Source organism: Antennarius striatus, chromosome 4 (assembly GCF_040054535.1).
Source record: "Antennarius striatus isolate MH-2024 chromosome 4, ASM4005453v1, whole genome shotgun sequence".
Lineage (NCBI taxonomy): Eukaryota > Metazoa > Chordata > Actinopteri > Lophiiformes > Antennariidae > Antennarius > Antennarius striatus.
Window position 1 is genome coordinate 22,368,555 of NC_090779.1, and position 15,206 is coordinate 22,383,760.

The 15,206-nt window shown below is 38.2% G+C and overlaps 17 non-coding genes across 17 annotated transcripts; all 17 read right to left on the minus strand.

The window, feature by feature from the left end:
* Window positions 1-1,816: 1,816 nt before the first annotated feature.
* Window positions 1,817-1,957, minus strand: LOC137594659 (U4 spliceosomal RNA). Its single transcript, XR_011035315.1, has one exon. It is a non-coding gene; the product is annotated as a U4 spliceosomal RNA (small nuclear RNA).
* Window positions 1,958-2,675: 718 nt separating this feature from the next.
* On the minus strand, window positions 2,676-2,816 carry LOC137594662 (U4 spliceosomal RNA). The gene has a single exon (XR_011035318.1). It is a non-coding gene; the product is annotated as a U4 spliceosomal RNA (small nuclear RNA).
* A 718-nt stretch (window positions 2,817-3,534) lies between these two features.
* LOC137594663 (U4 spliceosomal RNA) lies at window positions 3,535-3,675 on the minus strand. Its single transcript, XR_011035319.1, has one exon. It is a non-coding gene; the product is annotated as a U4 spliceosomal RNA (small nuclear RNA).
* A 718-nt stretch (window positions 3,676-4,393) lies between these two features.
* On the minus strand, window positions 4,394-4,534 carry LOC137594652 (U4 spliceosomal RNA). The gene has a single exon (XR_011035309.1). It is a non-coding gene; the product is annotated as a U4 spliceosomal RNA (small nuclear RNA).
* A 718-nt stretch (window positions 4,535-5,252) lies between these two features.
* Window positions 5,253-5,393, minus strand: LOC137594653 (U4 spliceosomal RNA). Its single transcript, XR_011035310.1, has one exon. It is a non-coding gene; the product is annotated as a U4 spliceosomal RNA (small nuclear RNA).
* A 569-nt stretch (window positions 5,394-5,962) lies between these two features.
* On the minus strand, window positions 5,963-6,103 carry LOC137594660 (U4 spliceosomal RNA). Its single transcript, XR_011035316.1, has one exon. It is a non-coding gene; the product is annotated as a U4 spliceosomal RNA (small nuclear RNA).
* A 723-nt stretch (window positions 6,104-6,826) lies between these two features.
* LOC137594661 (U4 spliceosomal RNA) lies at window positions 6,827-6,967 on the minus strand. The gene has a single exon (XR_011035317.1). It is a non-coding gene; the product is annotated as a U4 spliceosomal RNA (small nuclear RNA).
* A 723-nt stretch (window positions 6,968-7,690) lies between these two features.
* LOC137594680 (U4 spliceosomal RNA) lies at window positions 7,691-7,831 on the minus strand. The gene has a single exon (XR_011035333.1). It is a non-coding gene; the product is annotated as a U4 spliceosomal RNA (small nuclear RNA).
* Window positions 7,832-8,399: 568 nt separating this feature from the next.
* Window positions 8,400-8,540, minus strand: LOC137594692 (U4 spliceosomal RNA). The gene has a single exon (XR_011035344.1). It is a non-coding gene; the product is annotated as a U4 spliceosomal RNA (small nuclear RNA).
* A 723-nt stretch (window positions 8,541-9,263) lies between these two features.
* Window positions 9,264-9,404, minus strand: LOC137594664 (U4 spliceosomal RNA). Its single transcript, XR_011035320.1, has one exon. It is a non-coding gene; the product is annotated as a U4 spliceosomal RNA (small nuclear RNA).
* A 568-nt stretch (window positions 9,405-9,972) lies between these two features.
* LOC137594654 (U4 spliceosomal RNA) lies at window positions 9,973-10,113 on the minus strand. Its single transcript, XR_011035311.1, has one exon. It is a non-coding gene; the product is annotated as a U4 spliceosomal RNA (small nuclear RNA).
* A 568-nt stretch (window positions 10,114-10,681) lies between these two features.
* On the minus strand, window positions 10,682-10,822 carry LOC137594628 (U4 spliceosomal RNA). The gene has a single exon (XR_011035287.1). It is a non-coding gene; the product is annotated as a U4 spliceosomal RNA (small nuclear RNA).
* Window positions 10,823-11,390: 568 nt separating this feature from the next.
* On the minus strand, window positions 11,391-11,531 carry LOC137594640 (U4 spliceosomal RNA). The gene has a single exon (XR_011035297.1). It is a non-coding gene; the product is annotated as a U4 spliceosomal RNA (small nuclear RNA).
* A 723-nt stretch (window positions 11,532-12,254) lies between these two features.
* On the minus strand, window positions 12,255-12,395 carry LOC137594648 (U4 spliceosomal RNA). Its single transcript, XR_011035305.1, has one exon. It is a non-coding gene; the product is annotated as a U4 spliceosomal RNA (small nuclear RNA).
* Window positions 12,396-12,963: 568 nt separating this feature from the next.
* On the minus strand, window positions 12,964-13,104 carry LOC137594655 (U4 spliceosomal RNA). The gene has a single exon (XR_011035312.1). It is a non-coding gene; the product is annotated as a U4 spliceosomal RNA (small nuclear RNA).
* A 568-nt stretch (window positions 13,105-13,672) lies between these two features.
* Window positions 13,673-13,813, minus strand: LOC137594649 (U4 spliceosomal RNA). The gene has a single exon (XR_011035306.1). It is a non-coding gene; the product is annotated as a U4 spliceosomal RNA (small nuclear RNA).
* Window positions 13,814-14,381: 568 nt separating this feature from the next.
* On the minus strand, window positions 14,382-14,522 carry LOC137594650 (U4 spliceosomal RNA). The gene has a single exon (XR_011035307.1). It is a non-coding gene; the product is annotated as a U4 spliceosomal RNA (small nuclear RNA).
* Window positions 14,523-15,206: the final 684 nt, after the last annotated feature.

The following is a 15,206-nucleotide window of genomic DNA, read 5'->3' on the forward strand; positions in this document are numbered from 1 at the left end:
GTGACACATTTTAATACTATACTACAATCATTACAGTTGACCTAATCTCTGAATGTGATTTTTGAAGCAATAACCTAAAACATCTAGTCTCCATAGAGACTATTAAAATTACAATTGCTGAATATTTTTCAAGTTGTCAAGACAACAGAAGAAGCCTCTTGAATGAAATGTCTTCAATGAACTTCCCACAACCAGTTGATTGGACTTAATGCCTTAATAACCATGACCTCGATGAATGACAAGGACATGAGAGGAAGTTGAGGAGAGCAGCTAGTTATTCTTATACTCATTTTACAAATTATTAATTTTCTATATCTGACAATTCCAAGTCTTCATGGTGTTAAGTGAGCCTCATGCTCATCCAACGGTTGCTGTTTTTGATTGAATCTACAGATAAAACATATTATAGTCTTAATAAGCTCAGTAGGCAATATCAATTCAAAAGTTAATGCTCTTCAATTTTAATATTACACAGATAATAAGTCTCCTTAAAGTGTCTGAAAAGCTAAGGAGGATCTTTAACAAATACAAGGTTCCTGTGTAGTTTAAACCGGGAAACACCCTCTGACAAAAACTGGTCCATCCAAGATAAATGCAACGAGGAATGCTCCAATGTCTACATAGGGGAAACCAAATAACCACTACACAGGCGCATGGCTCAACACAGAAGAGCCAACTCATCAGGACAGGACTCAGCAGTCTTCCTTCACCTCAAGGAAGAGGGACACTCATTTCAGGATACCGATGTTCAGATCTTGGACAGGGAAGATATGTCCATGCTAATGACCCTCATTAGCACACAAAGGAGAAACTCGCATTTGAACAACCCCCCTTTGACACCCCCATCAACAATCGTTGAAGAGGCAGACGGGTTTCAACGATGGTCGTTGGAATGTGAATAGCAATGACCACACCCACAGGGTTAATAAGTTGGGACATGACCAGCCACCTTCAGAACTGAAGAAGTCTCTTGGATGAGAGACGAAACGTCTTCAAGAACTTTCTAAACGTCCAATGAATTGACTTAAACAGCTTTCGAGATTAGAGAACTCAGACCGCCGCCTATGTCCTGTGTGTGTGTGTGTGTGTGTGTGTGTGTGTGTGTGTTTGTGTGTGTGTGTGTGTATGTGTGTGTGAAACTTATGAGATAAAGTGACAGAAATGTTTATTGTATATTTAAACAAAATACATATGCAGCCAGCAAAATAATGAATGGCATGTATATAATGTTTAAATCTCTTCAGAACGCAACACGTGAAGAATATCAAATAGAAAACTTGGATATGTACAACTAAGACAAACTAGAAACATTACGCAGTAACTTCCAAACAACAGCTGCATTTTTACAGTCGAGTAACTTCCAAACAACAGCTGCATTTTAATAATCGAGAAAATGTCATGGCAACAGATGAAAACAATTATGAACGTCAGATCTATTTTGAAAATTTTGAATTCCAAATTTAAGAAGTGAATAACCGAAATACACGAAGACATGACATGAAAACAGAAAAAAAATCTGTATGGAAACAAACCATCTCATCTAAAATAGCATCTTTGAAGGTTTTCTTAAAACTCAAGCTGCGTGTAGTGTCTCAAACAGACTCTTCATTTACCAACACTTCATGACCCTTCTTAGAATCACAGTCACTCATCACTTCCGAGTCACAAGGGCGGGGTATTGGCGATAGCTTTCAATGAGTAGGAATTAAATGAAACTTTACTTTAATGATCGCTGTCTTTAGACATATCCAAGAATGCCTTGCAATGTCCCATCTATTCATCAATCAACTTATGTTACTTTTAGACAGATAATGAGTCTCCTTAGAGACTATCAAAAATTGCCATTGGCGATTATATTTCAAATTGTCAAGGCGGGGTATTGGGTAAAGTTTTCAACTAGCAATAATCGCGCCTCGGGTAAACCTCATAGGCTACGATACTGCCACTGCGCAAAGCTGATGGTAAGATTGGACCACCAGCATCATGTCTCTACTCACACTCCTCTTTGCTATGGTTTCAACAATGGCCCTGGTCTCAGCTACCAGTCTTTCGTGTGTGGGAAAAACCAAAAACAGGGTCAGCGCCACACAGTACCTCTACAGACTATCAAAATGTTCATGTTTAAAGAGAGTGCAACACGTAAAGATCAAATGGAAAACTTAGAAAAGTACAACTAAAGCAAACTAGAAAGGTGACAACATTATGGTGTAACTTCCAACTTTTTCCAAATATCAGATGCATTTTAATAATCGAGAAAATGTCATGGCAACAGATGAAAACAATTATGAACGTCAGATCTATTTTGAAACTTTTGAATTCCAAATTTAAGAAGTGAATAACCGAAATACACGCAGACATGACATGAAAACAGAAAAAAAATCTGTATGGAAACAAACCATCTCATCTAAAATAGCATCTTTGAAGGTTTTCTTAAAACTCAAGCTGCGTGTAGTGTCTCAAACAGACTCTTCATTTACCAACACTTCATGACCCTTCTTAGAATCACAGTCACTCATCACTTCCGAGTCACAAGGGCGGGGTATTGGCTATAGCTTTCAATGAGTAGGAATTAAATGATACTTTAATGATCACTGTCTTTAGACATATCCAAGAATGCCTTGCAATGTCCCATCTATTCATCAATGAACTTATGTTACTTTTAGACAGATAATGAGTCTCCTTAGAGACTATCAAAAATTGCCATTGGCAATTATATTTCAAATTGTCAAGGCGGGGTATTGGGTAAAGTTTTCAACTAGCAATAATCGCGCCTCGGGTAAACCTCATAGGCTACGATACTACCACTGCGCAAAACTGATGGTAAGATTGGACCACCAGCATCATGTCTCTACTCACACTCCTCTTTGCTATGGTTTCAACAATGGCCTTGGTCTCAGCTACCAGTCTTTAGTGTGTGAGAAAAACCAAAAACAGGGTCAGCGCCACACAGTACCTCTACAGACTATCAAAATGTTCATGTTTAAAGAGAGTGCAACACGTAAAGATCAAATGGAAAACTTAGAAAAGTACAACTAAAGCAAACTAGAAAGGTGACAACATTATGGTGTAACTTCCAACTTTTTCCAAATATCAGATGCATTTTAATAATCGAGAAAATGTCATGGCAACAGACGAAAACAATTATGAACGTCAGATCTATTTTGAAAATTTTGAATTCCAAATTTAAGAAGTGAATAACCGAAATACACGCAGACATGACATGAAAACAGAAAAAAAATCTGTATGGAAACAAACCATCTCATCTAAAATAGCATCTTTGAAGGTTTTCTTAAAACTCAAGCTGCGTGTAGTGTCTCAAACAGACTCTTCATTTACCAACACTTCATGACCCTTCTTAGAATCACAGTCACTCATCACTTCCGAGTCACAAGGGCGGGGTATCGGCTATAGCTTTCAATGAGTAGGAATTAAATGATACTTTAATGATCACTGTCTTTAGACATATCCAAGAATGCCTTGCAATGTCCCATCTATTCATCAATGAACTTATGTTACTTTTAGACAGATAATGAGTCTCCTTAGAGACTATCAAAAATTGCCATTGGCAATTATATTTCAAATTGTCAAGGCGGGGTATTGGGTAAAGTTTTCAACTAGCAATAATCGCGCCTCGGGTAGACCTCATAGGCTACGATACTACCACTGCGCAAAACTGATGGTAAGATTGGACCACCAGCATCATGTCTCTACTCACACTCCTCTTTGCTATGGTTTCAACAATGGCCTTGGTCTCAGCTACCAGTCTTTAGTGTGTGAGAAAAACCAAAAACAGGGTCAGCGCCACACAGTACCTCTACAGACTATCAAAATGTTCATGTTTAAAGAGAGTGCAACACGTAAAGATCAAATGGAAAACTTAGAAAAGTACAACTAAAGCAAACTAGAAAGGTGACAACATTATGGTGTAACTTCCAACTTTTTCCAAATATCAGATGCATTTTAATAATCGAGAAAATGTCATGGCAACAGACGAAAACAATTATGAACGTCAGATCTATTTTGAAAATTTTGAATTCCAAATTTAAGAAGTGAATAACCGAAATACACGCAGACATGACATGAAAACAGAAAAAAAATCTGTATGGAAACAAACCATCTCATCTAAAATAGCATCTTTGAAGGTTTTCTTAAAACTCAAGCTGCGTGTAGTGTCTCAAACAGACTCTTCATTTACCAACACTTCATGACCCTTCTTAGAATCACAGTCACTCATCACTTCCGAGTCACAAGGGCGGGGTATCGGCTATAGCTTTCAATGAGTAGGAATTAAATGATACTTTAATGATCACTGTCTTTAGACATATCCAAGAATGCCTTGCAATGTCCCATCTATTCATCAATGAACTTATGTTACTTTTAGACAGATAATGAGTCTCCTTAGAGACTATCAAAAATTGCCATTGGCAATTATATTTCAAATTGTCAAGGCGGGGTATTGGGTAAAGTTTTCAACTAGCAATAATCGCGCCTCGGGTAGACCTCATAGGCTACGATACTGCCACTGCGCAAAGCTGATGGTAAGATTGGACCACCAGCATCATGTCTCTACTCGCACTCCTCTTTGCTATGGTTTCAACAATGGCCTTGGTCTCAGCTACCAGTCTTTAGTGTGTGAGAAAAACCAAAAACAGGGTCAGCGCCACACAGTACCTCTACAGACTATCAAAATGTTCATGTTTAAAGAGAGTGCAACACGTAAAGATCAAATGGAAAACTTAGAAAAGTACAACTAAAGCAAACTAGAAAGGTGACAACATTATGGTGTAACTTCCAACTTTTTCCAAATATCAGATGCATTTTAATAATCGAGAAAATGTCATGGCAACAGACGAAAACAATTATGAACGTCAGATCTATTTTGAAAATTTTGAATTCCAAATTTAAGAAGTGAATAACCGAAATACACGCAGACATGACATGAAAACAGAAAAAAAATCTGTATGGAAACAAACCATCTCATCTAAAATAGCATCTTTGAAGGTTTTCTTAAAACTCAAGCTGCGTGTAGTGTCTCAAACAGACTCTTCATTTACCAACACTTCATGACCCTTCTTAGAATCACAGTCACTCATCACTTCCGAGTCACAAGGGCGGGGTATCGGCTATAGCTTTCAATGAGTAGGAATTAAATGATACTTTAATGATCACTGTCTTTAGACATATCCAAGAATGCCTTGCAATGTCCCATCTATTCATCAATGAACTTATGTTACTTTTAGACAGATAATGAGTCTCCTTAGAGACTATCAAAAATTGCCATTGGCAATTATATTTCAAATTGTCAAGGCGGGGTATTGGGTAAAGTTTTCAACTAGCAATAATCGCGCCTCGGGTAGACCTCATAGGCTACGATACTGCCACTGCGCAAAGCTGATGGTAAGATTGGACCACCAGCATCAATTTCTCTACTCACACTCCTCTTTGCTATGGTTTCAACAATGGCCCTGGTCTCAGCTACCAGTCTTTAGTGTGTGGGAAAAACCAAAAACAGGGTCAGCGCCACACAGTACCTCTACAGACTATCAAAATGTTCATGTTTAAAGAGAGTGCAACACGTAAAGATCAAATGGAAAACTTAGAAAAGTACAACTAAAGCAAACTAGAAAGGTGACAACATTATGGTGTAACTTCCAACAGAAAAAAAATCTGTATGGAAACAAACCATCTCATCTAAAATAGCATCTTTGAAGGTTTTCTTAAAACTCAAACTGCGTGTAGTGTCTCAAACAGACTCTTCATTTACCAACACTTCAGGACCCTTCTTAGAATCACAGTCACTCATCACTTCCGAGCCACAAGGGCGGGGTATTGGCTATAGCTTTCAATGAGTAGGAATTAAATGATACTTTAATGATCACTGTGTTTAGACATATCCAAGAATGCCTTGCAATGTCCCATCTATTCATCAATGAACTTATGTTACTTTTAGACAGATAATGAGTCTCCTTAGAGACTATCAAAAATTGCCATTGGCAATTATATTTCAAATTGTCAAGGCTGGGTATTGGGTAAAGTTTTCAACTAGCAATAATCGCGCCTCGGGTAAACCTCATAGGCTACGATACTGCCACTGCGCAAAGCTGATGGTAAGATTGGACCACCAGCATCATGTCTCTACTCACACTCCTCTTTGCTATGGTTTCAACAATGGCCCTGGTCTCAGCTACCAGTCTTTAGTGTGTGGGAAAAACCAAAAACAGGGTCAGCGCCACACAGTACCTCTACAGACTATCAAAATGTTCATGTTTAAAGAGAGTGCAACACGTAAAGATCAAATGGAAAACTTAGAAAAGTACAACTAAAGCAAACTAGAAAGGTGACAACATTATGGTGTAACTTCCAACTTTTTCCAAATATCAGATGCATTTTAATAATCGAGAAAATGTCATGGCAACAGACGATAACAATTATGAACGTCAGATCTATTTAGAAAATTTTGAATTCCAAATTTAAGAAGTGAATAACCGAAATACACGCAGACATGACATGAAAACAGAAAAAAAATCTGTATGGAAACAAACCATCTCATCTAAAATAGCATCTTTGAAGGTTTTCTTAAAACTCAAACTGCGTGTAGTGTCTCAAACAGACTCTTCATTTACCAACACTTCATGACCCTTCTTAGAATCACAGTCACTCATCACTTCCGAGTCAAAAGGGCAGGGTATTGGCTATAGCTTTCAATGAGTAGGAATTAAATGAAACTTTACTTTAATGATCGCTGTCTTTAGACATATCCAAGAATGTCTTGCAATGTCCCATCTATTCATCAATGAACTTATATTACTTTTAGACAGATAATGAGTCTCCTTAGAGACTATCAAAAATTGCCATTGGCAATTATATTTCAAATTGTCAAGGCTGGGTATTGGGTAAAGTTTTCAACTAGCAATAATCGCGCCTCGGGTAAACCTCATAGGCTACGATACTGCCACTGCGCAAAGCTGATGGTAAGATTGGACCACCAGCATCATGTCTCTACTCACACTCCTCTTTGCTATGGTTTCAACAATGGCCCTGGTCTCAGCTACCAGTCTTTAGTGTGTGGGAAAAACCAAAAACAGGGTCAGCGCCACACAGTACCTCTACAGACTATCAAAATGTTCATGTTTAAAGAGAGTGCAACACGTAAAGATCAAATGGAAAACTTAGAAAAGTACAACTAAAGCAAACTAGAAAGGTGACAACATTATGGTGTAACTTCCAACTTTTTCCAAATATCAGATGCATTTTAATAATCGAGAAAATGTCATGGCAACAGACGATAACAATTATGAACGTCAGATCTATTTAGAAAATTTTGAATTCCAAATTTAAGAAGTGAATAACCGAAATACACGCAGACATGACATGAAAACAGAAAAAAAATCTGTATGGAAACAAACCATCTCATCTAAAATAGCATCTTTGAAGGTTTTCTTAAAACTCAAACTGCGTGTAGTGTCTCAAACAGACTCTTCATTTACCAACACTTCATGACCCTTCTTAGAATCACAGTCACTCATCACTTCCGAGTCAAAAGGGCAGGGTATTGGCTATAGCTTTCAATGAGTAGGAATTAAATGAAACTTTACTTTAATGATCGCTGTCTTTAGACATATCCAAGAATGTCTTGCAATGTCCCATCTATTCATCAATGAACTTATATTACTTTTAGACAGATAATGAGTCTCCTTAGAGACTATCAAAAATTGCCATTGGCAATTATATTTCAAATTGTCAAGGCGGGGTATTGGGTAAAGTTTTCAACTAGCAATAATCGCGCCTCGGGTAAACCTCATAGGCTACGATACTGCCACTGCGCAAAGCTGTTGGTGAGATTGGACCACCAGCATCATGTCTCTACTCACACTCCTCTTTGCTATGGTTTCAACAATGGCCCTGGTCTCAGCTACCAGTCTTTAGTGTGTGGGAAAAACCAAAAACAGGGTCAGCGCCACACAGTACCTCTACAGACTATCAAAATGTTCATGTTTAAAGAGAGTGCAACACGTAAAGATCAAATGGAAAACTTAGAAAAGTACAACTAAAGCAAACTAGAAAGGTGACAACATTATGGTGTAACTTCCAACAGAAAAAAAATCTGTATGGAAACAAACCATCTCATCTAAAATAGCATCTTTGAAGGTTTTCTTAAAACTCAAGCTGCGTGTAGTGTCTCAAACAGACTCTTCATTTACCAACACTTCATGACCCTTCTTAGAATCACAGTCACTCATCACTTCCGAGTCACAAGGGCGGGGTATTGGCTATAGCTTTCAATGAGTAGGAATTAAATGATACTTTGATGATCACTGTCTTTAGACATATCCAAGAATGTCTTGCAATGTCCCATCTATTCATCAATGAACTTATGTTACTTTTAGACAGATAATGAGTCTCCTTAGAGACTATCAAAAATTGCCATTGGCAATTATATTTCAAATTGTCAAGGCGGGGTATTGGGTAAAGTTTTCAACTAGCAATAATCGCGCCTCGGGTAAACCTCATAGGCTACGATACTGCCACTGCGCAAAGCTGTTGGTGAGATTGGACCACCAGCATCATGTCTCTACTCACACTCCTCTTTGCTATGGTTTCAACAATGGCCCTGGTCTCAGCTACCAGTCTTTAGTGTGTGGGAAAAACCAAAAACAGGGTCAGCGCCACACAGTACCTCTACAGACTATCAAAATGTTCATGTTTAAAGAGAGTGCAACACGTAAAGATCAAATGGAAAACTTAGAAAAGTACAACTAAAGCAAACTAGAAAGGTGACAACATTATGGTGTAACTTCCAACTTTTTCCAAATATCAGATGCATTTTAATAATCGAGAAAATGTCATGGCAACAGACGATAACAATTATGAACGTCAGATCTATTTAGAAAATTTTGAATTCCAAATTTAAGAAGTGAATAACCGAAATACACGCAGACATGACATGAAAACAGAAAAAAAATCTGTATGGAAACAAACCATCTCATCTAAAATAGCATCTTTGAAGGTTTTCTTAAAACTCAAACTGCGTGTAGTGTCTCAAACAGACTCTTCATTTACCAACACTTCATGACCCTTCTTAGAATCACAGTCACTCATCACTTCCGAGTCAAAAGGGCAGGGTATTGGCTATAGCTTTCAATGAGTAGGAATTAAATGAAACTTTACTTTAATGATCGCTGTCTTTAGACATATCCAAGAATGTCTTGCAATGTCCCATCTATTCATCAATGAACTTATATTACTTTTAGACAGATAATGAGTCTCCTTAGAGACTATCAAAAATTGCCATTGGCAATTATATTTCAAATTGTCAAGGCGGGGTATTGGGTAAAGTTTTCAACTAGCAATAATGGCGCCTCGGGTAAACCTCATAGGCTACGATACTGCCACTGCGCAAAGCTGTTGGTGAGATTGGACCACCAGCATCATGTCTCTACTCACACTCCTCTTTGCTATGGTTTCAACAATGGCCCTGGTCTCAGCTACCAGTCTTTAGTGTGTGGGAAAAACCAAAAACAGGGTCAGCGCCACACAGTACCTCTACAGACTATCAAAATGTTCATGTTTAAAGAGAGTGCAACACGTAAAGATCAAATGGAAAACTTAGAAAAGTACAACTAAAGCAAACTAGAAAGGTGACAACATTATGGTGTAACTTCCAACAGAAAAAAAATCTGTATGGAAACAAACCATCTCATCTAAAATAGCATCTTTGAAGGTTTTCTTAAAACTCAAGCTGCGTGTAGTGTCTCAAACAGACTCTTCATTTACCAACACTTCATGACCCTTCTTAGAATCACAGTCACTCATCACTTCCGAGTCACAAGGGCGGGGTATTTGCTATAGCTTTCAATGAGTAGGAATTAAATGATACTTTAATGATCACTGTCTTTAGACATATCCAAGAATGCCTTGCAATGTCCCATCTATTCATCAATGAACTTATGTTACTTTTAGACAGATAATGAGTCTCCTTAGAGACTATCAAAAATTGCCATTGGCAATTATATTTCAAATTATCAAGGCGGGGTATTGGGTAAAGTTTTCAACTAGCAATAATCGCGCCTCGGGTAAACCTCATAGGCTACGATACTGCCACTGCGCAAAGCTGTTGGTGAGATTGGACCACCAGCATCATGTCTCTACTCACACTCCTCTTTGCTATGGTTTCAACAATGGCCCTGGTCTCAGCTACCAGTCTTTAGTGTGTGGGAAAAACCAAAAACAGGGTCAGCGCCACACAGTACCTCTACAGACTATCAAAATGTTCATGTTTAAAGAGAGTGCAACACGTAAAGATCAAATGGAAAACTTAGAAAAGTACAACTAAAGCAAACTAGAAAGGTGACAACATTATGGTGTAACTTCCAACAGAAAAAAAATCTGTATGGAAACAAACCATCTCATCTAAAATAGCATCTTTGAAGGTTTTCTTAAAACTCAAGCTGCGTGTAGTGTCTCAAACAGACTCTTCATTTACCAACACTTCATGACCCTTCTTAGAATCACAGTCACTCATCACTTCCGAGTCACAAGGGCGGGGTATTTGCTATAGCTTTCAATGAGTAGGAATTAAATGATACTTTAATGATCACTGTCTTTAGACATATCCAAGAATGCCTTGCAATGTCCCATCTATTCATCAATGAACTTATGTTACTTTTAGACAGATAATGAGTCTCCTTAGAGACTATCAAAAATTGCCATTGGCAATTATATTTCAAATTGTCAAGGCGGGGTATTGGGTAAAGTTTTCAACTAGCAATAATCGCGCCTCGGGTAAACCTCATAGGCTACGATACTGCCACTGCGCAAAGCTGTTGGTGAGATTGGACCACCAGCATCATGTCTCTACTCACACTCCTCTTTGCTATGGTTTCAACAATGGCCCTGGTCTCAGCTACCAGTCTTTAGTGTGTGGGAAAAACCAAAAACAGGGTCAGCGCCACACAGTACCTCTACAGACTATCAAAATGTTCATGTTTAAAGAGAGTGCAACACGTAAAGATCAAATGGAAAACTTAGAAAAGTACAACTAAAGCAAACTAGAAAGGTGACAACATTATGGTGTAACTTCCAACAGAAAAAAAATCTGTATGGAAACAAACCATCTCATCTAAAATAGCATCTTTGAAGGTTTTCTTAAAACTCAAGCTGCGTGTAGTGTCTCAAACAGACTCTTCATTTACCAACACTTCATGACCCTTCTTAGAATCACAGTCACTCATCACTTCCGAGTCACAAGGGCGGGGTATTGGCTATAGCTTTCAATGAGTAGGAATTAAATGATACTTTGATGATCACTGTCTTTAGACATATCCAAGAATGTCTTGCAATGTCCCATCTATTCATCAATGAACTTATGTTACTTTTAGACAGATAATGAGTCTCCTTAGAGACTATCAAAAATTGCCATTGGCAATTATATTTCAAATTGTCAAGGCGGGGTATTGGGTAAAGTTTTCAACTAGCAATAATCGCGCCTCGGGTAAACCTCATAGGCTACGATACTGCCACTGCGCAAAGCTGTTGGTGAGATTGGACCACCAGCATCATGTCTCTACTCACACTCCTCTTTGCTATGGTTTCAACAATGGCCCTGGTCTCAGCTACCAGTCTTTAGTGTGTGGGAAAAACCAAAAACAGGGTCAGCGCCACACAGTACCTCTACAGACTATCAAAATGTTCATGTTTAAAGAGAGTGCAACACGTAAAGATCAAATGGAAAACTTAGAAAAGTACAACTAAAGCAAACTAGAAAGGTGACAACATTATGGTGTAACTTCCAACTTTTTCCAAATATCAGATGCATTTTAATAATCGAGAAAATGTCATGGCAACAGACGATAACAATTATGAACGTCAGATCTATTTAGAAAATTTTGAATTCCAAATTTAAGAAGTGAATAACCGAAATACACGCAGACATGACATGAAAACAGAAAAAAAATCTGTATGGAAACAAACCATCTCATCTAAAATAGCATCTTTGAAGGTTTTCTTAAAACTCAAACTGCGTGTAGTGTCTCAAACAGACTCTTCATTTACCAACACTTCATGACCCTTCTTAGAATCACAGTCACTCATCACTTCCGAGTCAAAAGGGCAGGGTATTGGCTATAGCTTTCAATGAGTAGGAATTAAATGAAACTTTACTTTAATGATCGCTGTCTTTAGACATATCCAAGAATGTCTTGCAATGTCCCATCTATTCATCAATGAACTTATATTACTTTTAGACAGATAATGAGTCTCCTTAGAGACTATCAAAAATTGCCATTGGCAATTATATTTCAAATTGTCAAGGCGGGGTATTGGGTAAAGTTTTCAACTAGCAATAATCGCGCCTCGGGTAAACCTCATAGGCTACGATACTGCCACTGCGCAAAGCTGTTGGTGAGATTGGACCACCAGCATCATGTCTCTACTCACACTCCTCTTTGCTATGGTTTCAACAATGGCCCTGGTCTCAGCTACCAGTCTTTAGTGTGTGGGAAAAACCAAAAACAGGGTCAGCGCCACACAGTACCTCTACAGACTATCAAAATGTTCATGTTTAAAGAGAGTGCAACACGTAAAGATCAAATGGAAAACTTAGAAAAGTACAACTAAAGCAAACTAGAAAGGTGACAACATTATGGTGTAACTTCCAACAGAAAAAAAATCTGTATGGAAACAAACCATCTCATCTAAAATAGCATCTTTGAAGGTTTTCTTAAAACTCAAGCTGCGTGTAGTGTCTCAAACAGACTCTTCATTTACCAACACTTCATGACCCTTCTTAGAATCACAGTCACTCATCACTTCCGAGTCACAAGGGCGGGGTATTTGCTATAGCTTTCAATGAGTAGGAATTAAATGATACTTTAATGATCACTGTCTTTAGACATATCCAAGAATGCCTTGCAATGTCCCATCTATTCATCAATGAACTTATGTTACTTTTAGACAGATAATGAGTCTCCTTAGAGACTATCAAAAATTGCCATTGGCAATTATATTTCAAATTATCAAGGCGGGGTATTGGGTAAAGTTTTCAACTAGCAATAATCGCGCCTCGGGTAAACCTCATAGGCTACGATACTGCCACTGCGCAAAGCTGTTGGTGAGATTGGACCACCAGCATCATGTCTCTACTCACACTCCTCTTTGCTATGGTTTCAACAATGGCCCTGGTCTCAGCTACCAGTCTTTAGTGTGTGGGAAAAACCAAAAACAGGGTCAGCGCCACACAGTACCTCTACAGACTATCAAAATGTTCATGTTTAAAGAGAGTGCAACACGTAAAGATCAAATGGAAAACTTAGAAAAGTACAACTAAAGCAAACTAGAAAGGTGACAACATTATGGTGTAACTTCCAACAGAAAAAAAATCTGTATGGAAACAAACCATCTCATCTAAAATAGCATCTTTGAAGGTTTTCTTAAAACTCAAGCTGCGTGTAGTGTCTCAAACAGACTCTTCATTTACCAACACTTCATGACCCTTCTTAGAATCACAGTCACTCATCACTTCCGAGTCACAAGGGCGGGGTATTTGCTATAGCTTTCAATGAGTAGGAATTAAATGATACTTTAATGATCACTGTCTTTAGACATATCCAAGAATGCCTTGCAATGTCCCATCTATTCATCAATGAACTTATGTTACTTTTAGACAGATAATGAGTCTCCTTAGAGACTATCAAAAATTGCCATTGGCAATTATATTTCAAATTGTCAAGGCGGGGTATTGGGTAAAGTTTTCAACTAGCAATAATCGCGCCTCGGGTAAACCTCATAGGCTACGATACTGCCACTGCGCAAAGCTGTTGGTGAGATTGGACCACCAGCATCATGTCTCTACTCACACTCCTCTTTGCTATGGTTTCAACAATGGCCCTGGTCTCAGCTACCAGTCTTTAGTGTGTGGGAAAAACCAAAAACAGGGTCAGCGCCACACAGTACCTCTACAGACTATCAAAATGTTCATGTTTAAAGAGAGTGCAACACGTAAAGATCAAATGGAAAACTTAGAAAAGTACAACTAAAGCAAACTAGAAAGGTGACAACATTATGGTGTAACTTCCAACAGAAAAAAAATCTGTATGGAAACAAACCATCTCATCTAAAATAGCATCTTTGAAGGTTTTCTTAAAACTCAAGCTGCGTGTAGTGTCTCAAACAGACTCTTCATTTACCAACACTTCATGACCCTTCTTAGAATCACAGTCACTCATCACTTCCGAGTCACAAGGGCGGGGTATTGGCTATAGCTTTCAATGAGTAGGAATTAAATGATACTTTAATGATCACTGTCTTTAGACATATCCAAGAATGCCTTGCAATGTCCCATCTATTCATCAATGAACTTATGTTAGTTTTAGACAGATAATGAGTCTCCTTAGAGACTATCAAAAATTGCCATTGGCAATTATATTTCAAATTGTCAAGGCGGGGTATTGGGTAAAGTTTTCAACTAGCAATAATCGCGCCTCGGGTAAACCTCATAGGCTACGATACTGCCACTGCGCAAAGCTGTTGGTGAGATTGGACCACCAGCATCATGTCTCTACTCACACTCCTCTTTGCTATGGTTTCAACAATGGCCCTGGTCTCAGCTACCAGTCTGTAGTGTGTGGGAAAAACCAAAAACAGGGTCAGCGCCACACAGTACCTCTACAGACTATCAAAATGTTCATGTTTAAAGAGAGTGCAACACGTAAAGATCAAATGGAAAACTTAGAAAAGTACAACTAAAGCAAACTAGAAAGGTGACAACATTATGGTGTAACTTCCAACTTTTTCCAAATATCAGATACATTTTAATAATCGAGAAAATGTCATGGCAACAGACGATAACAATTATGAACGTCAGATCTATTTAGAAAATTTTGAATTCCAAATTTAAGAAGTGAATAACCGAAATACACGCAGACATGACATGAAAACAGAAAAAAAATCTGTATGGAAACAAACCATCTCATCTAAAATAGCATCTTTGAAGGTTTTCTTAAAACTCAAACTGCGTGTAGTGTCTCAAACAGACTCTTCATTTACCAACACTTCATGACCCTTCTTAGAATCACAGTCACTCATCACTTCCGAGTCAAAAGGGCAGGGTATTGGCTATAGCTTTCAATGAGTAGGAATTAAATGAAACTTTACTTTAATGATCGCTGTCTTTAGACATATCCAAGAATGTCTTGCAATGTCCCATCTAT